This window comes from Micromys minutus (genome assembly GCF_963924665.1).
Source record: "Micromys minutus genome assembly, chromosome: 32".
Taxonomy (NCBI): Eukaryota; Metazoa; Chordata; class Mammalia; order Rodentia; family Muridae; genus Micromys; species Micromys minutus.
Genome location: NC_137967.1, coordinates 24,054,520 through 24,082,025, shown reverse-complemented (window position 1 = coordinate 24,082,025; position 27,506 = coordinate 24,054,520). Strand labels below are relative to the sequence as shown.

Below are 27,506 nucleotides of genomic sequence, written 5' to 3'. Positions count from 1 at the left end.
AGTGGGTCAGAAACAGAACGTGATAGAGAAAAGGACAAGCAAGATGGTCTCCGAAAGACAGGTTCAAAACAAGTCAGAATTGGAGAGGTCCAGGTGGAAGAACCGCCTGGAAAAGAGAGGACTGCTCCAGAGTCCAATACATTGTATCTGTTAAAGGAACGGGATGCAGAGCTGGCAGAAAAAGGATCACAAACTGAATTTCAATTTGAGGAAATTTTAGAAAAACAAGAGACAAAAGAATTTGGGGCAGAGCAGTCTCAGGGGAAAAAAGACTTTAGCAAAACAAAAGGCGGCCTCTGCCTTTTCACCTCATGCAGAGAGGAAGTGTGAATTTTCCTTTTGTCCCCCAGAGACATTCCATGCCCTCAGGCAAATGTTTCTGGTGTTTGAGGAGAATAACATACGCAGTTATCAGCCTCTAGAACATAAGTGAGTTAAAGAGTTGGCAGAGTCAGTTCAAGCTTATAGAATCACTGCTAATTATACAATAAACCTGGATAGGCTAATGCCACCTGGATTGCCGGTCACTGGCATATTTTCCAGCCAAAGGGTAATTTGTTTATTCCAGCCTAACCTAAGTGGTCACATTTTTGTATAAGAAAAAGAGGTTCAGCCCTGCATCCTTAGACTGGCTGTCAATCTCTGAGAGTACATTGGGCATTTAAGGGCCTCTTTACCTTATCTTCTAATATAAAAACTGTTTATAATAATACCTTAGAGAATTGATCTGGTTCAAAAACAGATGAATATATTGTGGCAGGTTGCCCAGCTGGGCTGCCAATGAAAGTTCTCAAGATTATGTGTGACCACTGTTCAGTATAAAAATTTTACTAAATCTGCAAATTATTCTAAACCATTATCTCAGTATCTTTTACATGTGTCCATTGATACTTGTTCAGGAGTTATTTTTGCTTCTCCTTTATCAGGAGAAAAGGCTTCTCATGTTATTATTCATTGTCTTGAAGTGTGGAGTGCATGGGGCATTCCTAAAGTGTTAAAAACGGACAATGCTCCTGCATTTACCTCAGCAAAATTCAAGCAATTTTGCCATCACATGGGAGTTTCACTCCTGACAGGATTGCCTTATAATCCTCAGAGTCAAGGCATCATTGAATGTGCTCATTGAACCCTAAAGGTTTATTTAAACAAACAAAAATGGGGAATTAAAGAGGTACCCCCTACACCTAAAATGGCCATTTTTACTATACTTCTTACTTTAAATTTTTTAAATTTGGATGCTCATGGCCATTCAGCTGCCGAGTGCCTTGGACAATGGCCTGTGCCACCTAAAGAGCTAGTGAGATGGAAAGATGTCCTCCCTGATAATTGGAAAGGCCCGGATCCTATTTTAATACGATCCAGGGGAGCTATTTGTGTTTCTCCACAGGAAGAAAAAGTCCAATTTGGATCCCAGAACGTCTGACACGTCGAGTGCTACCAGAACAAGAAGCTGTTCCACCTGCTTCAGATGAGCCTGTTCTGCATGACGATTCAAGCGGAACCGAGTTGGAAGATTCTGTCGGTGTTCCCAAAACCGATGCCCATGTGCCTTAATGCAAAATTATTTTCTTGTTTTTTTGTCACTATTGTAACCTTTGATGTACTGTAATTGCCCTTAGACACAGAATTAGCAGGGTTATGGGGATTATAGAACTCTTGCCTTATCAAGTAATTTTGGCATGCTTTTGTGCAGAGAGACTGTGTTTCTGCTCTGGATGGTGTGCAAACTCCGTACTCAACAATAACGTGACAAAGTGGTCATAGCACAAGCTCTTGCTGCACTCGAAATGGGCACCTCTCCCTCTGTTTGGCTTAGTATGCTTAAGGAAAAGTGATGGGTCTGTGTATGGATAGCCCCTGCACCCTGAGCCTTTGAGGCATTGCACCAGGATCGGATGTCCTACACTAAGGCAGCCTTTGCACCCTGCAGGGCTTGTTCCCATTGCACGCAGGAAGGTGCCTTACCCAAAAATTACTACTGATCATGGTCTTGAACCCTAAAAGTCCAACAAGAGCCTGATGGTTGATCGGCCATGTTTTTATTTAAGAAAGTAGGGGGAGATGTAGGGAGCCGTTGGTGCTGCACCCAAACATGGTGCCGGCTTCCCGCCGAGAACTCAGCAAACAGAGCTTTTGCCCAGCCAAGAGACTTAATGCGCATGCACCACATAAGTCACAGCCCACTCTTGGGGCACATGATTGAGATACAGGAGGATGCACCAATCAGGTAGCAACACAAGTCTCCTAGGCATGTATAGCAGTGCATTTTCTCCCCCACGTGGGAAGAAGAGGAGGACAGTGGGGAGATTGCGGGAGACCCCATGTGGAGGGATGGTGGAGAGGCACCACGTGGAGAGGGACTTGATAGGAGAGATTGTGGGAGGTCCCGTGTGGACAGAGACTGGACAGAAAGATCGCTCATGGGGGACTGTGCATGAGAGGCTGTCTAGACAGTAGAACTCGGTAGGGAGTCCCCGACTCAGAGACAAGTTTCCTGCTCATGAAGCACCTGCTCAAAGTGCTGTTCAATAAAGGTTATTTGCAGAAGAAGCTGTTTGTTTTGTTGCACGCCTGTTCCTAGCGGCGGGAAGCGTGGGCACGTGACAGAAATTGATTTTTCAAACCCGATAAGCCAGCATTAACCTACACTAAATAAAATGCCAGATAAGAAAATACTGATGTTTCTTAAGCTCCACTAATAGTTTCTTCTACACCCATAACTAGACTCAAAGCAAAACAGACACCTAAAGGAGAGGTAGAAAGTGTAGTCCATGAGGAAAATTGATACACTACTAATGAGTTTAGTGACTTTGCTCCTTCATCCAAGCAGAAGTCCGGGGAATATGTGTGGGGATGGATTTTAAGGGTGGAGGATAATGGTAGAAGGAACATAAAACTAGATCAGGCTGAGTTTATTGACATGGGCCTTCTAAGTGGAGATTCTAAGTTTAATATGGGAGCTCAAGCAGTTAAATACTGTGTCAGAAGTTTGTTTGACTGGTTGGCTGAAGTGTTTATCAAAAGATGGCCTACTGAGAAGGAGTTGGAGATGCCTGATATTCCTTGGCTTAGTGTTGACAATGGGACTTTAAGGCTCAGGGAAATTGCAGTGCTAGAGATAGATTCTTAATTAATCCTCCACAATGGGAAGGTCCACTATATGCCCTTCACAAATCCTATAGGATGCAAACTGGTGAGAGGGGCACCAGCACATTTGAAAGGTTTTACTTTGGCCCCTTTTTCTTGTGACAGATCTTAGGGTTGCAGATGCTGCTACTCAGGTGGATGAATTAAATGCAATGGCTTTAATTGGGTCCCCAAGGTAACAAGGGTCAGGTCGGAGCATTGAATCACCATAGACAAGGTGATGGTAGTTATAATGGGCAGTGTAGACAAAACAGTGTTTATAATGACATAGCTCGTAAAGGCCAGCACAGGAGAGGTGAAAATGTATAATGGCATGACTCCTTTAGACCTTTGGTCCTGGCTAATCAGTCAAGGTGTTCCCAGGTATGAAATACGTAGGAAGCCTACTGAATATCTGTTTAATCTGTATAAGCAGAAAAATTCTCAAAGAAATGAAAGAAAGGCTACGTTGAATGGTGGCAAAAGGCAATCTCGGCCAGTGAACCAATTTCCTGACTTAAGCCAGTTTGCAGACTCAGAACCCCTTAAATGAAGGAGTGGCTGGGTTCCCCTGAGGAAGGATCTTGATAAGACATCTAAAACTTTCACTGTTAGTCTTTTTTCCAGTTCTTCCCTAGAGGGACATAAGGCTTTCTACAAGGGTAACTGTACACTGGGGAAAAGGAAATGATCAGACTTTCCAGGGTCTACTGGATACTGGTTCTGAGTTGACACTGATCCCAGGTGATCCCAATAAACATCACAGCCCTCCAGTTAAAGTAGGGACTTATGGAGGCCAGGGGATTAATGGAATTTTGACTGATGTCTGACTCACAGTAGGTCCAGTAGGTCCCTGAACACATCCTGTGATCATTTCCCTAGTTCCGGAATGTATAATTGGGATAGATATACTCAGAAGTTAGCAGAATTCTCACACTGGCTCCCTGACCTGTGGAGTGAAGGCGATTATGGCTGGAAAGGCTAAATGGAAGCCTTTAGAGTTGCCTCTGCCAAAGAAAATAGTGAATCAAAAACAGTATCAGAGTACTGGAGGAATTTCAGAAATTACTGCCACTAACAAAGACTTGAGAGATGCAGGGGTGGTGGTTCCCATCCTTTACCCACATCTCCCTTTAACTCCCCTATCTGACCAGTACAGAAGACAGATGGATCATGGAGAATGACAGTTGACTATCAAAAACTAAATCAGGTAGTAACTCTGATTGCAGCAGCTGTACCAGATGTAGTTTCTTTACTTGAGCAAATTAACACATCTCCTGGTACCTGGTATGCAGCTAGTGATCTAGAAAATCCCTTCTCAGTACCTGTCCATAAGGACCATTAGAAGCAATTTGTTTTCAGTTGGCAAGGCTAGCAGTATACCTTTACAATTTTGCCTCAAGGATGTATTAACTCTCCTGCCCTGTGTCATAACTTAGTTGGAAGGGATCTTGATAGTTTCGTATCCCACAAAATATCACATTGGTGGACTATATTGATGACATTATGCTTCTTGGACCAAGTGAGCAGGAAAAAGCAACCACTTTGGACTCATTGGTGACACATATGTGTATCAGAGGATGGGAAATAAATCCTACCAAAATTCAAAGACCTCCTACATCAATGAAATTCTTAGGAGTCAAGCAATGTGGGGCATGCAGAGATATTCCTTCTAAGGTGAAAGATAAGTTATTGCACTGGCCCCTCCCAAAACCGAAAAAGTCACACAACATTTAGTGGTCCTATTTGTATTCTGGAGACAACACATTCCTCACTTGGGTGTGTTACTCAGGTTCATTTACCAAGTTACTCAGAAAGCTGCTAGTTTTGTGTAGGACCTGGAACAGGAGAAGGCTCTTCAGCAACTCCAAGGGGTTCTGCAAGCTTCTCTACTCCTTGGGCCATACAATCCAGCAGACCCAATGGTACTTGGGGTGTTGGTAGCAGATAGAGATGCTGTTTGGAGGCTCTGGCAGGCCTCTGTAGGTGAGTCACAAAGGAGACCTTTGGGATTTTGGAGCAAAACTTTATCATCTACAGACAACAATTCTCCATTTGAAAAACAGCTCTTAGCCTGTTATTGGGCCTTAGTGGAAAATGAATATTTGACAATAAGACACCAAGTTACCATGGGACCTGAACTGCCCATCATGAGCTGGGTGTTATCTGAGCCTCCAAGTCATCAAGTAGGACATGGACAGCAGCAGTCTATTATCAAATGGAAGTGGTACATTTATGATCGGGCCCGGGTAGGTCCTGAAGGCACAAGCAAGTTACAGGAAGAAGTTGCTCAAATGCCTATGGGTTCTACTCCTGTTACAATGCCATCTGCTGCTAAGCATGTGCCTATAGCCTCATGGGGTGTTCCCTAAGACCGGCTGACTGAAGAAGAAAAGACTAGGACCTGGTTTACTGATGACTCTGCATGTTATTCAGTTACCACCGGGAAGTGGACAGATGCAGCATTACAACCCCTTTCTGGGACAACCCTTGAGCATTAAATTTTAGTAAAGGATAATGATAAAAGGTGAAAATAAAAAGCAGGCCTTTAGAGACCTGCACCCAAAGTTATCATAGCTGGATCTCTGCTAGGAGCTGAATGTTGGCCCAGACTGCTTGTAAAAGTGCCAGCAGCTTCTCAGCTTAGAGCTGATGGCTGTTTTTCCTAGAAAAATCTCTTACTGTATTTACTGAGCTTAGCAGGTGACAAGGTGCTCATTTCTTAAAATTACAGCTAGAAAAGTTGAGAATTTTTATCTGGTTTAAATATATAAGATGCATGGTCACTTTTTGTTTGGTTTTGACTGGTTTTAAAAGGTATAAATATGCACTGAATGTCTTGGTTGTAAATTACTGGTTATAAGCAATTGGGTATGATTAAAAATTTGTAACATTGGTATAACAAAAGTTTGTTTATAACTAGTAACTTGGTCTGTGTCGTCAAAATAACGAGTGGCATGAGCCTACCTAGGGAAATGGTTTTCTATATATATACCAAACTTGGAATAACATTTTATGTGATTCTTGTTCTAGAAAACAGACTTACAAGATATGATTGAAAATAATGAGGTATTAAAAGCTGCCTCATTATGTATTCAAACATAAGAAATTGCAGCCAAAACTTTGGCATAAAAATAGTCAACTTCATATTGATTTTATAAAGAATATATTATTTGCACTATTAAAAAATTGGTATTGCTTTTCCAAAATTGTGATTTTGCTCTAATGTTATAAAATAAACTTAAAAATTATGGTAAAACTGTCGGTGTTACATTGACTACAGTTTGCAGTTTGATCACCGTCTAAAGATTTTAACTCATGTTATTTGTAATTAGGGGAAAACATCAAGCAGGTAGAGACTATTGCAGCTTTTTGAAGGGTTGATGAAGCTGTGGAACTTAGGAGAGCATTACAGCCTTATTTAACCATTCAGCTGCCATTCCAAAAAAAAAAACTATCATAGATTTAAAAAAGATAATTTTTACACTATTCCTTTGCATCCTCATGATTGTAAAGGGTTTGCACTGAGCTTGCCTGCTTGTGGTTTTGAAGAGCCCTTCAGGCAATGGTTTTGCCTCAGCAATTGGCTGATGGTCTTTTATTGTTTTGCTGCTGCATCGATGGCAGGAAATTGAGACTTAAAATCCTCGGAGTTTACTATTGCTGATGCTTTGTTATTTGGAGTTTTTGCTGTTACAAATTTTGGGGAGTCTTTGTTATTCCAAAAAAGGATCCAAATAATTGAGTTATTGATGATCCTAGTCAGATTGCGGCATAGAAAATTTATAAAGATGATTTACTTATTTAATATGATTTTCAAAAATCCTCAGATCTTAGCTGGCTATAACCTTCCATTAAGGTCACAACCTCTGTCTGTTTATCTATCTGTCAAAAGTTGCAAATCCTAGTCTGCTCTGCAGTTAACTGAGAGATGAAGGGTTTTTCAGAAAAGGTAGGAAAAGCAATTAGTTACCAACATATATTATATAGAATATGATCAATTGTTGGCTGTCTGTATTTTTGCCTTACAAACATCAGTCCTATTGGCCAAAGAAACCATTAATGTGAATTCATCTTTCTTCCTGTTTAAGCAAATTCTTAACATCTTATTACTTAGCATTTTCTGTGTTAATACAGAACTGTATGATAAAATTATGGAGATATTTCTTTTTAAACAGTAATGTCTTAATGACCCATCCAGCAGGTCAGGTTATTCAGGGTCCCGAATAGGCCTTCGTCCTTAAAGTCATGGGGGTGAGAGAGAAAGGAAGCCAAGCGCGCAAATAACTACAAGAGTCAGTCTAGATGGTGTCAAGGCTTCATTGAGGTTTTGGTGCTTACAGCTTATATGGGCTGGGCAAAAAGGGGGGAGCAGGGTGCAGTGGAATTTTTACAGAATCTAATGATAAGGAAGAGGGTGGTGGGGCAGTTACAGATAAACAGTGAAGTATATGTTTCTGGATATCTTATCTTGCCACCTGGCAGCTAATCTCGGCAGAACTTCATTGTGGTGTTTCTCAGAAAGGTCAGGCTCTCTCGGGTGGGGGTGTAGGTACAGCATTGACCAGTTCTAAGGTGGCTGCTGTGTAGCCATTTTCTCAAGCATGGTTCTTAAGCATGGCTCCCTACATCTCAATCTGATGAAATATTTGTTCCTTATTCCAAACAGCAATTAAATTGGTTATTGCCACATAGTTATATTTAGCTTATTGTATGTGCAAACTATTCAGGCAAAATTGACAATTGATAAATCATTATCCAATAGAGAAGTTAAGGGTTTTTTTCTCTATGCATGCCTTTATATTTCCTAGAAATTTATGTATGCAGCCCATAGATAATGCAATTGCTGTATTTATAGATAGTTTATCAAGAGGAAAACAATATATACAATTGAATCGCATGTTCATTCTCTTGAGTGTTTGCCTGTTTCAGCACAGATTATTAGATTTTGTGCTGTAGCCACTATTTTTAAATGTTAAAAAATTAGTTAGACTTTAAATTTGTATACTGAAACCCACTGTTTTTAAACATTAAAAATTACTTAGACTTTAAATTTATATACTGACAGCTGATATATAGGTTATGGTATACAATTGCTTGAAATTGTTCCATATATAGATACTGTTAATTCTTGAGTTTTGTAATTGTTTATACAAATAAAACCTAATTTGAGAGTATGCACTCTCTCATATTATATAGGATATTTAAGAGATACTGGGTTCCCTGTATCCCTTAATAAAGGCAATGTAACAGCTGATTTTTATACTAGACAGATTATAATCTCATATTTTTCTATTCAAAAGAGTAATGGCCTGGAACAACAATTTAATAGTTCTAGAGAACATGCACATCAAATCAATCATAAAGATTTGTCCTGAATGTCTTCAGTTTCTTCCTATACCACATAATTGTTTAGCCCTTGAGGACTAACCCATTATGGCAAATGGATATTACTCATATTTCTAAGTTTAGAAAATGAAAATATTTATTTTAATATTAATACATTTTCAGGTTTTCTATTTGCAACTGCTTTAACTTGAGAAGCAATTAAAATGTATATTCTCTGGACTCTTGTGTGCTCTGTTTGATGCTCTTAAGAGTAACGCTGATCCCATCTCTGATAGACAACTTGCTAGTGAAGCCAGAGATTGCTTGCAAAAGGTTTGAGAAGCATTGAAAAGAGCTCATTTGAAATATATAGATTGTTCAGTTCCTTTACAATTATTCATATTCCATCTAATCATACTCCAACAAGAGTAATTTGAGAGCAAAGACTTATTTTATCGGTATATTTATGAGCCTCACCTTCAAAAATTGTTGTTTCTTACTCCCAAGGTGTTATTAGTTTAACTCTTAAAGCACAAAAAAAAAAAAAAAAAAAAAAAAAAATAGCAGAGCAGACCTTTGGGAAAGAGCCAGATTTATTGTTATACCTGATACTAAAGAGTAAGTATGCACTTGGCACAAACCCATGCAGACTGGGCTGAACATTTATGCAGTACTATTAGTGAACATGATAACCACTCTCCGGCTAATAAATTGGTTCAATATTTAAAAAAGCATCTCATTGTGTTTCCCAAGGTGGTTTCTTCTATTCCTCTTCCCCATGCCAGGTTAGTTTTCACACATGGATCTTCTAATGTCTTTGCTTCTATAGTATCTGAAGAGATCTCTGAAACCTACCAAGTAGCAGATAATCTGCTCAAATGACTGAAGTTATGGCTGTGCAATTTGCTTTGCAGAGGTTTCCTGAAGAAGCCCTAAGTATTTACACTGATCAAATCTATGTTACTTAGATTTTGTCACCTTTAGAAATTGCTGCTTATGTTGCTCCTGTGTCATGAGTTCTCGGTCAGTTATGAAAACTACAGACTTTTATTTGGCAAAGAAAATTTCCTATATTTGTAGGGCACATTGGATCCCATAATACCCCTCCAGGACATTTCGAGGAGATCAGCTTGCAGATGTAAACACTTGCGCCCTTGCATTTGTTATAGAAAAATCTAATGTGGATAAAGCTATTAGGATGCATACTAAATTTCATTCGAATGCAGGATCCTTAAGGTTTCATTGTAAAATTACAAAGAATCAAGCTCTACAGATAGTCACTCAATGTCCCATGTGTGCAGAATTCACTTCTACCCCTAATTTGGGAGTCAATCCTAGGGAACTGACTGTCAGTGATACTTGGCAAATGGATATTAAACATATTCCTGTGGAGCAGACTGGAGAGAATCAACTGATTCTTGCCTGCACCAGGAGAAATTTGACTGTAGACATTATTTGTGCTGTTTCAACCACTGTTTTTGTAGCTGAATTTTTTTTTTTTTTTTTTTTTTTGAGATTGCCCCTCCAAACCTTTTGCCACAGCTGCTTGGTGAAATTTTTGGGAGAAGTGCCCAAGGCCCTCTCCACTTAAATTAATTTGAAATCATTCACTTACTTGTATATGCATTCAATAGTAAATGTTGAATTTGAATTAAATCAGTACTATTACAGGAACAACTTATTGTGATTCAAGAGGCTCATAAGACTGGGCTAGTACTAACTCTGGGCATATCACCCCTTAAAGCAGCCTTGGTTTAAGCTCCTTTAGTTCACTTAGGCATAAGACAAGCCTGGAGCCAAGCTGTCAGTTGACAGACTAGCAGTAAGCCACCCTACAGCTCAAATTCATTGGAGGATGAATAAATTAGGTGGCCAGAGAAGGGAAAACACACAGGGGTGCTTATCAACCTAAGACAGAGAGACCACAATGGTCTGCATGGACTTCTCAAAGATGGGTAAGACAAGTTCTGACATCCATGGATACCTAAGATAGGCCTGTAATTAAAAAAAATAAATTTGGGGAAGATGTTGGGAGCTATGCCCCTTTCCCAATCAGCTAAGTGTTAGGTGAACTGCCCACTTGCCTGCCATGACTTTGGGAAAACAACCTGCCTTCCTTTGTAATACTAATTGGCCCAGTCACAAGCCTGCTCCACACCTGTTTCTGTTCCTGTTTTTGGCTACTTCAGGATATAAAGTTCACCCCAGGGATGACAATTCCACCTAGCAGCTAGGGAATTTGCATACTACCTTTGTAACTACTTTTGTAAGTGTATATACTGGAGAGCTGGAGCCACATGAAGTTGTTGGAATTTTTGAGTTTGGAGTAAAGCAACATTTTTTTGTTAACAAGAACAATTGAGTTGTCTTTCTTTTCAAACCCTCAGGCCTTCACCTGATTTGGGGTACATTAACAGTGCTGTTGCTGTTATCTGGCATCAATATGAATAGAAGCCCTTTGTCCTGTGAATGCTCAATTTTCTATTGTAATGTTATTCCAGGGCACTGAGGTAGGAATGAGTGGGTAGGAGAGAGATCATTCTCATAAAATCAGGGGAAGGCAAGATGGGAGAGGGGAAAATTGGGAAAGGGAGTAACATTTAAAATGTAAATACATAAAATATTCAATAACATAAGAAAAACACAAAAATACTAAATAAAATTTTTTAAAATACTTTTAAAAACTAGTTCAATATATCAATTAAAATTAGACAAAATATATTATTGGTTATGAAGTCATTCACAGAAATTGAAGTATACTTCTGGAGGACTTACCATCTCTGATCTCAATCTATATTACAAAGCAATTGTGATAAAACCTGCATAGTATTGGTACAGAGATAGGCAGGTATATCAATGGAACAGAATTGAAGACCAAGAAATGAACCCACACATCTGTGATCACTTGATCTTTGACAAAGGAGCTAAAAACATTCAATGTAAAACAGGACAGCCTCTTCAAAAAATGATGCTGCATCAACTGACAGTCAGCAACAATGGGACCTCATGAAATTGCAAAGCTTTAGTAGGTCTAAGGACACTGTCAAAAAGACAAAATGGCAGCCAACAGATTGGGAAAGAATCCTTACCATTCCTAAATCTGATAGAGGACTAGTATTCAATGTATATAATGAACACAAGAAGCTAGATTGTAAAGCATCAAATAATCCTATTGAAATGGGGTACAGAGCTAAACAAAGAATTCTCAACTAAGAAATACTGAATGGCCAAGAAGCACCTCATGAATTGCTCAATATCCCTAGTCATCAGGGAAATGCAAATCAAAACAACATTGAGATTTTACCTCACACCATTTAGAATGGCTAAGATAAAAAACTCAGGTGACAACAGATGCTGGAGAGGATGTGGTAAAAGAGGAACACTAAATCACTGATGGTGCAGTTGTAAACTGATACTGAAAGACCCCTGAATTGGGGAAGCCCCTCACTCAAGTACCAGGAAACATGAACCCAAGAACTCACAAAAAGCTTATGTTGCTGCAATTAAGCAAATGCTTTTGTTTTAGGAGATCAGAGCTCTGAGGACGACACATATCTCATGCAGGAGATAGAGGAGTCGACCCCGAACTCAAATGGGGAGAAGTATTTAAAGGGAAAATCACATAAGCTGTTAGCAACAGACAAATAGCAATTTCATTCGTTCAGTCAAATTGCCATACTCTGCCTATTTTGGACATGATTCAATTCTAGGTCACTCTATTTTGGGGCACACTGACCTTGAAAATTTTTTCTCAGGGCTGCGGAGCCAGATCTTATTGAGTCTAGATGGTCTGGGGTTGAGCCATTTCTTTGAACATATTATTTTGTTTTTAGCTTTGAGATATTTTTGTTCCCAAGGCAGGGTCAGTGGGGCCAACTTAAAATCTTAACTCTTTCAATACAACCACTCTGGAAATCAGTCTGTCTGTTCCTCATAAAATTGGACCTGAGCATCTAGCTACAACATATAACAAGGACACATGCTCCACCATGTTTGTAGCAGCCTTATTTATAACAACCAGGAGCTGAAAAAGACCCAGATGTCCTTCAACAGAGGAATAGAAACAAACATTGTGGTACATTTACACAATGAATTACTATACAGCTATTAGAAACAATCACTTCATGAAATTCATAGGTAAATGGATGGAACTAAAGATTATCATAATAAGTAAGGTAACCCAATCAAAAAGGACACACATGGTATGCATTCACTGATAAGTGAATACTATCCTGGGAAATCTCTGAACACCCAAGAAACAATTCACAGACATTATGAAGTTCAAAAAGAAGGGAGTCAACAATTGAGATACCTAATTTCTTCTTAGAAGAGAGAATAAAACACTCAGGGGAAGAGATGCAATGTCAAATAGAGGAACAGGTATTGAAGAAAAGATCCTTCAGAAGCTGCCTGACCTAGGGGTCCACTTCATGTGCAGCCACCAAATCAAAGCACTATAGCTGATGTCAAGTAGTACTAACTGGCAGAAACAAGATACAGATGCCTCCTCAGGGACTATGTCAGAGTCATATAGATACAGTTGTGCATACCTGCACATAACATCAGACTGAGCACTGGGACCCCAATGAGGGTGCTAAAGAAAGAACTGAAGGAACTGAAAAGGGTTGCAACCTCATGGGAACAACATTATCAACTAAACCAAACCCTCCAGAACTCCCATGGACTCAATCATCAACCTTTGAGCCCACATTGAAAGACCTATTGATCCAGTTGCATATGTATCTGAAGATACCAGTGTTTGTCATCAATGTGTGAAGAGGATGTTGCCCTAGGGAGGGCATGTTTTTCCAGTGTAGGGGAATGCCAAGGCAGTGGGGTGGAAAGGGTGATTAGGAGAAAGTGCACCTTTGTGAAGGGAAATTGAGGGGGAGGGGTATGAAAGTGGGGTGGGGGAAAAGAGATAACATCTCAAATGTAAATAAAGTGTATCCAATAAAAAAGAGAAAAAAATCCTTCACCTGGAATGAAGATTTATCACAATTGGTTATTGATCATATAAATTCAGATAAAATAATTGTCTTACACCTGCTCAATTAATAAAGTCATTCTAAACTGATTTGTACACCTTGCACAATGCATACAAATATCTATAGAGTACTATAAATATGGTTGTAAGACTTAGATATTGCAGAATGTGTAGGTCTGAAAAGATTCATTCTTGGGGAAGCTGAAATGACCTGCTGTTCTAGTTCCCTGTCTCCTAAAACTGTTTCTAGACACTTGTTCCCAGCACAGCTTTAGAAACAGCTGCATATTTCTGGTAAACTTGGGTCTTCCAGGTTTCCAGATGGATCCAGTGAGAACTTAAGTCAAACCCTGAACATTTTAATCATACAGAACCTGGATAACAGGTGCTAAAGCTACCTTTCTTAAGTCTAACTGATTTTTCCAGTTTTACTACCCTTTGTCTCCCATATATATATATATATATATATATATATATATATATATCACACCTTTACAACAGTAAGAATCCATAGCGAGTTTTCACCTTAATTTCTTGGGGTTTTGGAGTCTGGTTGTGAGTTTATAAACTATAACTAGGTTGTCATAATTTTGGACAGGGAGGAAACTAAATAAAGAGCCTAGACTTGTGAAGTTTTGTCATTTTTTTCCTCTTCAATTTCCTTTCTTCCTTAGGTAAAGGAAAGGAAGTTGAAAGAAAAAAAAGAGATAAAGTAATATTGTAAGAAATTATGTATATGGGATGAATTACTAAATTTATTCTTATACAAAAATATTTTATAGCTATTATATATTGTGGTACCAATCTCTAAAATTTAATGCAGAATTGAAGGGATACTTTATTATTTATATCTTGATAAAGGGTTAGGATTTTGAGCAGTATATGTTTTTTTCTATTAATATAACATGTCAAATTAATTAGTTACTCTCAGATAGGCATTGTGCCTATGAAATTTATTTAATTTTATAAGTCATAGACCCAGATCCACTGGCCACCTCGCTGGGCCAAACCTGGTTTCCCATGAGTGCTGACACATCTGAGAGCACAGGTGAGACCACCAATTCTTCTAAAATTTCAGGCCCAAGAGGAATCTTCCCAGAGCCCTCAGGACACAGGAAGCAAGGAATAGTCTAGGACAGGATGCTTCCGGTTTCTTCCTGTGCCCAGAGCTGACCTTTGTCAGAGCTCTCTGTATCCAAACCCCAGTGAAAGAAAGCTGGTCTCCCAGGAGTGCTGACATATCTGAAACCACAGGTAAAAGCAGGACTTCTATTCTGAGGGAACTGCCTAGAACCTTCAGATCACAGGAATTGAGAAGCAGTATGGGAAAAATTATTCTGTTTTCTGTCTGCACCCTGTGTTGATCTTGTGCCATAGCACTCTGACTCTCTACCCAGACCCTTCCAGAAGAGAACTAGTACCTCCAGTAATACTAACACACAGGCTTACAGGAGAGTCAAGCCACTGTCAGAATGAGCAAGACCAGATAACCCAGGAGATAAGCAGATGGCAAGAGACAATTTCGAGAACCTAAGCAACAGAAACCATGGCCATGCTCTTTTTTCTGTACAGTGTGGTCCTCTAGTTCACCTAATATAACAGTGTCAGCTGAAGTACTGAACATCGGGGGAAAATCTCTATGAGGGTAAAACAAAAGTAGTCTATGAATTGTTAGATAATCCAGGAAGAGTCCTCCTGCAGTCCAAGGAACAGATTACAGCAGGAAATGTGGCTAGAAAGAAAGACGTGGAAGGCAATGCTACAGTCTCCAATAAGATCACCAGCTGCATCTTTGAACTGTTACAGGAAGCTGGTATGAAAACTGCTTTCACCAAGGAATTTGGAGACACTCTTTTCATTGCACCCCGATGAGAAATGATTCCACTTGAATGGTATGCTGATGAATAGCAATTGGATCTTTTCTCAAAAGGAACCTTGGTGTAAAGGTGGGGTATAAATTTTATCCACAAAAAGTGGTGATCTTCTTTAAAGATGATGCCAGTAATGATCCACAATTGTCTGAGGAGCAACTCTTTGCTGCAAAACTTTGATTTGCTGGACTTGTTATAGAGCAGACTAAAGTGTACATCATGAGTCATGCCACAAAACCTACTTTTGAAATTCTGGGCAAATCCTGGCTGCCTCAAAACTGTACTCTGGTTGATAAGAAGAATGAATTTGGTGTTGATATAACCACCAAAAAGATTGTTCTTGGCAATGTCATAGATAACTATTCCTGAGACTTTGGACATCTGGATATCGGAGCCAATAGAAAGACAAACAGTCTTACCATGATCTCAAAAAAGTAACTCCAGAAGGACTCGGGATGGTAAAAACAAACAAACAAACAAACAAATGAAAACTTTGAGTGGGTTGCAGACCGAGTGGAGTCGTTTCTCAAGACTGACTGTCCATACAGAGTAGTAATGCTGATGGGTTCAACCCCTTACCTCAGAGCGGTTTGGTCATTTGTGGCAGGAGCAACTTCCAGTTTTGCTTGGCGATTGCTGTACTTGTTTGAGTGTGTACAGTGGGGTGTTGGTCCCAGCAAGCAGACTTCTAGAAATTCCACAGGTGGGGAAGCAACCCCCCCCAAAAAAGCAGGCCATGAATGCGGTCTAGAAAAGCATGTTGTCTGTCAGCGGGTTGAAGAAACATCATAGCTACAGACCTGGGATCATGACTTTGAGAGAGATCTGTCCTTACCAGAAATCAACTGAGTGTCTAGAAGTTGGTGAGGTAGATTGCCCAGGATTTCAAAACCGACTTGAGGTTTCAAAGCACAGCCATCTGAGACCTCCAGGAGGCTAGCAAAGCATACCTTGAGGAGTTGTCTGAAGATACATCCACACTAAGGGAGTCACCATCATGCCCAAAGACATCCAATTGGCTCACCGGAGACACAGGGTAGGGGGCAATCTTAAGTTAAGGCAGTTTTTATGGCATTTTGTAGTGAATTCTGTAAAAAACTTTGATTTAATTTGTGAATTGTTTTGTAAGAAATTGTTTATAATACGCTGCATTTGTACTTAAGTCATTCCAACTTTCACTCAGGATGAATGGGAAGACTGTTCACAGACCTCAGTGATGTGAGCACTGTGGCTCAGGAGTGACAAGTGGCTAATATGCAGAAGGGATGGGCGATACTTCCTGCTTCTCATGCATGTTCTGTATGTTAATGACTTGTTGGGTAGCTATTAAGGTACTAGAAATGATACACGTGTAAGGGTCCTTTTGCAAGAAAAATGTTTATGACTTGATCCAAGTGTTTAACTATACATCACTGTGATAAAATGTGGGGTTTTTCAAAGGTTAAAGATACAAGTTTTAGCGACAGTGTAACACTTTTCTTTAAAAAAATGCTAAACCTGGCAGTTATGGAATACACTATGTGTATTTATAATAGCTATTATATATATATATATTGTAGTGTTTAGCATTTTGAAGTTAAATGTTTTACATTTACAAGTGCATGTAGTCCAGTTGGTATTTCCTGACTAGACTGCACTTGTTTTTAATGAAGTAGATAAAGAACCCAGATATACTTCAACAGAGGAATGGAAACAGAAATTGTGGTACATACACACAATGGAGTACTACTCAGCTATTAAAAACAATGAGTTCATGAAATTTCTAGCAAATGGATGGAACTTGAAGCTATCATCCTGAATGAGGTAACCCAGTCACTAAAGAACACTGATGACATGTACTCACTTACAAGTGGATACTAACCCAAAAAGCTTGAATACTCAAGAAAAAACTCACACAACTTATGAAACTCAAAGAGAAGGAATGCCAGAGGGTGGATGCCTCAGTCCTTTATAGAAGGGAGAACAAAACACTCATGGGAGGGAATAAAGGGACAAATAGAGGATTAGGAATTAGCATAAAGATCATCTAGAGACTGCCAAACCAGGGGTTCCACCCCATATGCAGCCATTAAATACATGCACTATTGCTGATGCCAAGTAGTGCTTATTGGCAGGAACATGATATGGATGCCACTTCACAGACTCTGCCAGAGCCATACTGATACAGAGGAGGATGCTTGGAGCTAACCATCAGACTGAATGTGAGGACCCCAATGAAGAAGCTAGAAAAAAGACTGAAAGAGCTGACAGTGTTTGCAATCCCATAGGAAGAAAAAATTACCAAATAACCAAACCCATTACAGGCCCCAAGGACTAAAACACCAACCAGTGAGTTTGCAGAAAAGGACCCATGGCCCCAGGTGCATATGGAGCAGAGGATAACATTCTCTGGCACCAATAGAAGAGGCCTTTGATCCAGCAAAGGCTCAATATTCCAGTGTAGGGGAATGCTGAAGCGTTGAGGTGGGAGAGAGTAGTTGGGAGAGAGAGAGAGCACTGTCATGGTCACAATGGGAGGGGGAGGGCTGATAGATTTAGGGGACGCAGACAACATCTGAAATGTAAAAGCAGAAAATATCCAATTTAAAAAAGAAAAAAAGAAAAGAAAAAATTGTGACTTTGCATCCAGTAGCAGATCCTGTGCTCTATACCCTCCACCCAACCACACCTAAACACAGCTTGTCACCCCATGCTCACATTTCAGTTCTCCACCTCTGCCTCAATACCTTGTCCAGGTCGGAGACCCTGGGGCCCAGAGGACACAGGACCTTCCAGAACCAAACTTTTCTTTAGGTTTGCATCTGTACTTGGGAGCAGATCTTGTGACCCAGCACCCCACCTACCCTGCCTACACCCAGAGTCAGATAGACCCTGAGGAGTTCTGTATCTTTTGGCTCACAGTTGAACCCCTACCACCACCAGTACCAACACCTGGTCTAACTAAGAACATCAGGACCCAGAGGACACAGAACTATCTGTCCTGCCAGAGACACACCTTCCTCTGGTTTTACATCTACACAGGGTAGCCGATCCTTCAAGTCCTTCTGCACACCCCATCCACACCCAGAAAAAGCTTGACTCCAAAGAGTTTTGACAAAGCCAGTCTTACAGATAAGGATCTCCAGGACCCTTCCCATACCCAGAGACAGCGAGAACCAGGGAAGCCCAACATAACCAGACTCACAAGAGGGACATGGTCATGTCAGAGACTGAAAGGCCAGTTAACACCAGAGTTAACCAAATGGTGAGAGGAAGCTAAAGAACATAAGCAACAGAAATTAATAATACTTGGCTGTGGATTGTTGTCTGTAACCAGGTGAGAGAAGGTGAAGACAAGTTTAGAGCCTGTGATTGGACAGTAGAAAAGGAGGGCAGGCTGGGGGGAAGGAAGAGGAAAAGAAGGATGAACCAGATCCATGTGGCTTTAAATAGCCACCGGTAGCTATGGATATCTTGTGAGGGATTGATTATGACAGGACAATTTGTCTTATCTAGGTGAGTATTTTATATCAATATCAATGGGCTTTGAGTTTAATGTGTAAAAGTATTTCTGGTATCTATCTATCTACTTATTTATTTATTTATTTATTTATTTATTTATTTATTTATTCAAGACTTTATTCCCATTCTGGTCCACCCTTCAACTCTTTCATATCCACACCTCTTCCCCAAAACCCTGTCTCCATGAGGAGTCCCCCTCCTCAACCACCCTGCCACACCTCTAAATTCCCTGGGGCCTCTATTCTCTTGAGCATTAGGTTCACATTCTCAGACTTAACCCAGACCCGAGAGTCCTTTGCTTTATATGTGTTGTGGCCCTCCTATCAGCTGGTGTGTGCTGCCTCGTTGGTGAGTTGGTGATCTGGTGTCTGAGAGATCTCGGGTTACTTGAAACTGCTGGTTTTTTTTCAGTGTTGCCCTCCTCCTTACCTTTCTCCAGCTTTCCCCTAATTCAACACAAATATCTGCATCTGACACTGTCAGCTCTTTGTTGGGTCGTTCAGATTACAATCATGATTGGTCCCTTTTTGTGGGCACTCCATGACCTCAGTAATGATAACAGTTCTTGGTGCCTCCCCTTGTGTTGGATCTCATTTTGTGCCTGGATCTTTTTTTCTTCAGGTCCTTCTCCATTTTAATCCCTGCATTACTTTCAGCCAGAAACAATTGTGGATGTTGAGAATTTATTGATATAAATCTGATTTATAAATTACAAGCCTCTAGAGATTTGCTTTTACCATGTTACTGGGAATTGTGACAATAACCACAGGAAATAAATAGTTAAGAAAATGAACAGAGTCTGGAGCAAGAGAGCTGCAAGACAGGTGGTCTCTACATGGGTCTAGTCATGGAGACAGCGAAACTGCTGGGCCCAGAAAGTAGCTGGCACTTGTGTGGCATGGTGAAATTTTATATATTTTTCATTATTTAATACAGCACTTGGCAGCATCAACACCCAGTTCACCACCCACAGCAAACCCTGCCTACCCCAACATACCTGAAAGGCAAGACTAAGATCTAAAATAACATTGCATGAAGGAGATAGGGGATTGTAACAGGAAATACAGAAATAAAAAAAAAATACAGAAGAGTGGTAAACAGGTTGAAGCCATTTAACAGGAAACCCATTGATTCCATAAAGAAATACAGAAAAACAAAACCAAACTAGAGGTTTTGAACAAAACCATTCAAGATCTAATAATGGAAATAGAAAAATTAAATAAGTCATAAGAGAAGACAACCCTAGAGATGGAAAGCTTAGAAAGGAAATCAGGAGTCACTAGTGTAAACATCACCAACAGAATTCAAGATATAGAAGAGAGAATCTCAGGCATAGAAGATACTGTAGATGACATTGGCATGATAGTTAAAGAAAATCTGAAGTGCAAAATGCTTCTAACCTAAAATATCTAAGAAATCTAGGACACATAAGAAAGACCAAACTTAAAAATAATAGGTATAAAAGAGAGAAAGAAGTTCCAATAGAAAGGGTCAATAAATATCTTCAAAATATTAAAGAAGAAAACTTCCATAGACTAACAAAGAAATATACATAAACTTATAAGAAGTCAACAGAACACTAAATAGTTTGAACAACAAAAAAAATAAAATAAAATCCGCCCATCACATAAGCAAAACATCAAATGGCAGAACAAAGAAAGATTATTAAATGAGAAATTCAGACTAATTTCCCTTATGAATATCAATGAGAAAATACTCAATAAAATTACCACAAACTAAATCCAGGAACATATAAAAATGCTCATTCACCATGATCAAGTAGGGTTTATCCAAGGGATGCAGAGATGATTCAATATGTGGAAATCTACTCAGGTTATCCACTATATAAACAAAAATCAAAGGAAGAAAAACACATAATCATCTCATTACATGCTGAAAAGGTCACTGACACTATACATCAATTCATGTTAGAAAACTTGGAAAGTTCAGGAATTCAAGACATATAACTAAACAGGATAAAAGAAATATACAGCAAACCAACAGCCAATGTCAAACTAAATGTTGAGAAAATCACAGCAGTCTCATTAAAATCAGGGACAATGCAAGGCTGCCTACTCTCTTTCTACCTATTCAATATAGTACTTGGAGTTCTAAGCAGAGCAATTAGAAAACAAATGGGGGTCAACAGAATAAAAATTGGAAAGGAAGAAGTAATAATATCACTATTTACAGATGATATCATAATATACATAAGTGAACTCAACATTTCACCAGAGAACTCCTACAGCTGAAAAAAAAAATACTTCAGCAAAGTTACTAGATATAAAATTATCTTAAATGAATCAGTAGCCTTTTTCTACTGAAAAGTTAAACAGGCTGGAAAAGAAACTAGGAACAGGATAATCTTCACAATAATCACAAATAATAAAAATTACTTTGATGTGACTATAACCAAGCAAATGAAAGATCTGTATGATAAGTACTTCTGAAATAAGAAATCAAAGTAGATATCAGAAGATGGAAAGATCTCCCATATTCATAGATTACCAGGATTAACATAGTAAAAATGGCCATCCTATCAAAAGCAATCTACAAATTCAATGCAATCCCCATCAAAATTCTAAACTTTTTTTACAAGTGATAGAAAGAGTGATTCTCCACTTCAGCTGGAATAACAAAAAAGGTAGATAATGAAAATTACTCTCAACAATAAAGAACTTCTGAGTGAATCACCATCTCTTACATCAAGCTGTACTACAGAGCAATAGTAATAAAACCTGCATGGTATTGGTACAGAGCCACACATGTAATCAATGAAACAGAATTCAAGACCTAGAAATAAACTCTCACTTTGACAAGGAAGCCAAAAATATCAAGTAGAGAAAAAGATAGCCTTTTCAACAAATGGTGATGGTTCAACCGGCAGATTGCATGTAGAGGAATGCAAAGTGATCCATGTGTCTTTCTTTGTAAAAATTTCAAGTTCAATTGGATCAAAAGCCACCACATAAAACCAGATATGCTGAATCTAATAGAAGGAAAAGTGGGAAAATGTATCGAATGCATTGGCACAGAGAAAAATTTTCTGGACAGAACATTAATAGCGTAGGCTCTAATATCATCAACCTACAAATTGGATTACATAAAACTGAAAAGCTTCTGGAAGGCAAAGAACAATGTCAATATAACAAAAGGACAACCATTTATAGTAAATAATCCTTACCAACTTATCTGCTGGACTGCTATTATTTAAAATATACAAAGAATTCAAGGTGTTAGACTCCTGAGAACTAAATAGTCCAATTAAAACTGGGGTACAGATCTAAAAAATGCAGTCTCAATGGAAGTATAGATAACATCCTAAAGTATAGATAACATCAGGGAAATGCACATCAAACTCATCATGAGATTCCAACTTAGACTAGTCAGAATTGCTAAGATAAAAAACTAAGGTGACAGCAGATGTTGGTGATGGTGTGGAGAAAGCGAACACTCCTCTGTTGTTTGTGGGATTGAAAGATGGTGAATCACTTTGGAAAAATATCTGGTGGTTCATCAGAAAATTGGAAATAGTTCTTCCTGAAGACACAGTTATACCACTACTCGGCATATCCTGAAAGAATGCTCCAACATATAACTAGAACACATGCTCCACCATGATCATAGCAGCATTATTTATAATAGCCAGTAGCTGAAAAAGACCCAGATGTTCTTCAATGAAGGATAGATATAGAAAACATGGTATATTTATACCATAGAATACTACTCAGGTGTTAAAAACAATGACTTCATGAAATTTTTAGGTGAATGAATGGAATTTGATAATAACCTGATTGAAGTAACCGAGTTACAAGCAAACACACCTGGTATGTAGTCTGCTTTTAGGACAATACCAATAGGATAAATCTCGGCGAAATCAGGGATACAAGAGACATACCAAAGCATAATACAGGCAATAAACAAGATGATATAAAAATAATTGACAAAAATTTAAAGCCATTTCACTAAAATCACAAAATGTACAGGCTTGTTTTTATGCATTTATGATAGTGGGGTTTTTATTATTATTGTTTATTATTATTATTATTATTATTATTATTATTATTATTATTATTATTATTATTATTTATTAGAACTTGAGATCAGGGATGGTGATAGCTCCAGCAGTGTTTATATAGTTTAGAATTATTATTTTAGCTAACTTGAATATTTTTAATTTTCAATATGGCATTTAGAGTTTTTATTTCTAATCTGTATTTGATAAAAATAATTTTGAATCCATAAATTGCTTTTTGTAAGATGAACGCTTTTACTAAGTTCATTCTACTGATCTCTGATCACTGGAGATTTTTTCATCTTCCAATATCTTATTTCTTTGTTTATAAGAATTGATGTTCTTGTCATACAAAATTTTTACATCTTGGGCTAGATAGACCCCAAGATATTTTATGTAATTTGTGGCTATTGTGAAGGTTGTTGTTTCCCTGATTTAATTCTCACCTCTTTTTTCACTTATATATGCAAGAGCTACTGAAATTTTTGAGTTAATCTTGTACCCATCAATTTCATTGAAGGTTTTTCTCAGATATAGAAGATCCATGGTTAAATTTTTGGCTTTGCTTACATATATTATCATATCATCTTCAAATAGACACTTTGATTTCTTCCTTTCCAATGTTGATCTTAATGATCTCCTTTAGTTGTCCTCTTGTTCTAGCTAAAATTTCAAGTACTATATTGAATATATATAAATGGCTAACTGAATGAGTATTAACAACTCAGAGCAGATGCTGTCAGACACTCAAAGCACTCAAAGTACCTCTTATAAAATTTCTACTCCTCTAAGCAGTACCACATTCATCTAAGTTAAATCTCTCTAGAATCTGAGCATCTCTTCCATTCAAACAGCTTTTCTTTCATAAAAAAACAAGACATTTTTGTCAATTTTGTGTTGGGTCTTGTTCTTTTAAGGATCCTCCTTCTCTAGGTTTATCTTAAAGGACTTTGTTCTCTTGATTTCCTTGGTCCTTTCTCCTCTGTCTTCAGTTCTCTTTTTTCCCCCTATTTTAGTTTTATGTTAAGATTCAATATACTGGCCATGTCTAATATATTATTGTCTTGATTCACTATGAGCAATTCCCCTTGCCTCTTAAGTTCTTTCTTTCATATCTACAAGAAAAAGCTTCTTCTTAATGATAGCTCAGTTTTGACATGTATGCAGTTTCATTTTATTCAAAAATGTTACAATAAAATGGCTAATGATTTCACCCTGTGCTAATAATCATTCCCATGGTTTCATGTATTTGATTCAGCATATCTGGTTTTATGTTAAGGTCCTTGATACACTTCAACTTCAGCTTTGTGCACAGGGAGAGTCGTTTCTGCTTTCTTTGTGACTGGCATCATCCAAGGCTCATTTCTGTGGAGTTCAACCTCGACTTATGCTTCACTGAATTTTGACCCCACCTAATTAGAAGGTGCCCCTCATCTGCTGCTGCTTGAGCCCCTGGGAATTTTTTTTCATGTGGATTATGTATATGCTTCTCAGAGAAATTCAAGGATATTGGTGTGTGTTAAGAGAAATATGAAAAGACTGGAAAAATATGCTCTATGGAGGCGCGGTGAGGCATGGGGCTAAGGGGATGTTTCTGTGCAAACAGTGTTGGAAATCCCTTTTCCCAGGACCAGCCATTCAACAGTATAGTACAGAATAGAGTTCATTCAGGGCATGAAAAGAAGAGATAAGAGGGTAGTAGGGGCCGAAAGAGAGGAGAGTGAAGAGGAATAGAGAAGTAGACGCCAGTCATGAGCACTTGGAGAGAGAGTGGTGAAGGGACTGAAAGAGGAGAAAAAGGGGCAGGGGGGAGCAAGAGCAGGAGAGCAAAGAGCAGAAACAGGAAAGAGAAAGAGATGGGGGGAAAGGGGGTAGGAGAAGGCAATCATCCCCTTTTATAGTGTCAGGTAACTGGGGAAGAATATACCTAGTTTTTGCCAGGTGACTGTGGGGTGGCCTTTACAGAATTTCAACAGTGTATACCAGATATATGTTATGTATATCACAGTAATGTGTGGGAGTTTAGCCTAACACTTTATATGGTTAGCATTGGGAGTATAGCTGAACTTCATCAGAGCCCCTGGGCAAGAAAACATGCATGACAATATGGATACCTAACACACATAGACCTGATTCTTCGCATATCCTGTTACTTAACTCCAATTCACTGTGAAGAAATAAAAGTGACCAAGAGACCTTACTGAGGATGATATTCTCTAGTTCCATTCATTTACCTGCAAAACTCATGATTCTTAATAGTTGAGTAATATAATATTTTGTAAATTAACTACATTTCATGTATCTTTTCTTCTGATGTGGGACATCTGGGTTGTTTCCAGCTTCTCGCTATTAAGAAAAAGGATTTTCTGAACATAGTGAAATATGTTCCCTTATGGAATGATGGATATTCTTTTGGGTATATGCCCAAGAGTTGTATAGTTGCATCATCATGTAGATCTATTTCCAATTTTTGAGGAACCTCTAAATTGTTTTCCCAAGTGGTTGTATCAGTTTGCAAACACACCTGCAATGAAAGAGTCTTTCTCTTTCTCCACACCCTTGCCAGCATGTGCCAGCACTTGAGGTTTTGATCTTAGCTATACTGATAGGTATAAGTTGGAATCTCAGAGTTGTTTTGATTTGCAATTCTCTACTCACTAAGGACTCTGAACATTTCTCTGGGAAATTCTCACCTACTTGAGATTCCTCTGTTGTGAATTTTCTGTTTAGTTCTATAACAAATGTTTTATTTGGGTTGTGTTTTATTATTCAGTGTTCTCTAGAGTCACACAACCTATGGATAGTCTCTATATAGAAAGGTATTTATTGTTGACTTAAAGTTCAGTTTCTTAGCAACGGTCAGCAGCAGCTGTTAAGTCCAAGGATTTAGCAGATGCTTAGTCCCACAAGGCAAGCAAGCAAAATCCCACAAGGCAGGCAGATGGAGAGGGAGATAGACCCTTCCTTTTCCCAATGTCCTTAGGTAGTTCTCTAACTAAAGGTGTGTCCCAGATTAAAGGTGTGTATCACCACACGTGGATCTGGGACTTGCTTGTTCCAAATGAGCTTGAGCTCAGTCATCTCCTTGCCTTAGTTTCCTAAGATTCTTAGCCTCTATGCCTCAAGATCAGGATCAAAGGTGGGCCTCCCAATTCTGGATTGTAGTTCATTCCAGATATAGTCAAATTGACAACCAGAAATAGCCACTACAGGTTGTTTTGTTTCTTGGTGGTTAGCTTCTTGAGTTCTTTATATGTTTTGGATATTAGTTCTCTATTGGATGTGGGATTAGAAAAGATTTTTCCCCAATGTGTAGATTTCCAATTTTTTTCTAATGACTATGACCCTTGCCTTACAAAAGCTTTCTAGTTTCATGAGGTCCCATTTACCATTTCTTGTTCTTTGATTGTGAGTCATTAGAGTTTTGTTTAGGAAATTTCACTCTCTGCCATCAAGTGCAAAGCTCTTTCCCATTTTCTCTTCTGTTAGAATAAGTGTATATGCTTTTATGTTGAGGTTCTTAATCCATTTGGATTTGAACTTAGTGCAAGGTGACAAATATCAGTTTATTTTCAATTTTCAACATACAGACTGCCAGTAAGCTCAGCACCACTTACTTAAGATGCTTTATTATGTCCATTGTATATTTTTGCTTCTTTGTCAAAGATCAAATTTCTTTAAGTGTGTAGTTTTATTTTTGGGTCCTCAATTTTATTCCATTGATCAACCTGCCTCTCTTTGTACCAATAACATTCAGTTTTTTAATCACAATTGCTCTCCAGTATGGCTTGAGTTCAGAGATGGTTATTCCACAAGAAGTTTGTTTATTGTTAGAAAATGTTTTTACTATTCTGGGTTTTTTACTTTTCCAGGTGAATTTGAAAATTCCTTATTGCATGTTTTTGAAAATTTATGTTGGGATTTTGATGGGGATTGCATTGAACCTGTAGATTGCTTTTGGTAAGAAATCCATGTTTTGAAAGACTCAGAGACACAGGCCTGGTGAGAAGGGCTTCCCACTAGCCAGAGGCAGATAGGTTTCTGCCAAGCACATGCAAAAAGTGCGCCCCTGCCCTGCCTTATCAAGGGACCAGAAAACCAGCATTGGACCCTCTGTTCCCAGCTGGAAGCTTTTGGGTACAGGAAAGGGCTCAGATCTTCTGCCATCAGGACCAGCAGAGGTTCAAATACACAGGCCAGGTGCAAGGGAAAGGCAAGAACCAATCAATGACAACAAGATGGTAAGAGGAAAGCGAAAGAATGTACCCCAGGAAAACCAAGACAACCTGGCAACACTAGAACCAAGCTCTCCCATCACAGCAAACATGGGAATGCCAAACATTACAAAAAAGAAGACTCAGACATGAAATCCTACCTCAAGATGATGATAAAGATCCTTAAACAAAAACAAGAGGAAAAGCATAAAGAATTGGGAGCTTTTAAAGAAGAAACAAGAAAAACACTCAAAGAACTCAAAGAACTAGAAGAAAACAGAACCAAAGAGATGAAGGAATGGAAGAAGGAATTTAAAATGGAAATGGGCACAATAAAGAAAACACTAAAAGAGACAACCCTGGAGGTAGAAATCCTAAAAAAGAAATAAGGAGTTAGAGATGCAAGCATTTCCAAAAGACTACAAGAGATGGAAAAGAGAATCTTGGAGGCTGAAGACAACATT

General features: G+C 38.7%; 1 pseudogene across 1 annotated transcript; it reads left to right on the top strand.

The window, feature by feature from the left end:
• The first annotated feature begins 14,461 nt into the window (after positions 1 to 14,461).
• LOC308413681 (bifunctional phosphoribosylaminoimidazole carboxylase/phosphoribosylaminoimidazole succinocarboxamide synthetase-like) lies at positions 14,462 to 16,104 on the top strand (annotated as a pseudogene). Its single transcript has 2 exons — positions 14,462 to 14,489; positions 15,014 to 16,104. The product of its transcript is annotated as a bifunctional phosphoribosylaminoimidazole carboxylase/phosphoribosylaminoimidazole succinocarboxamide synthetase-like (transcript).
• The last annotated feature ends 11,402 nt before the right edge of the window (positions 16,105 to 27,506 follow it).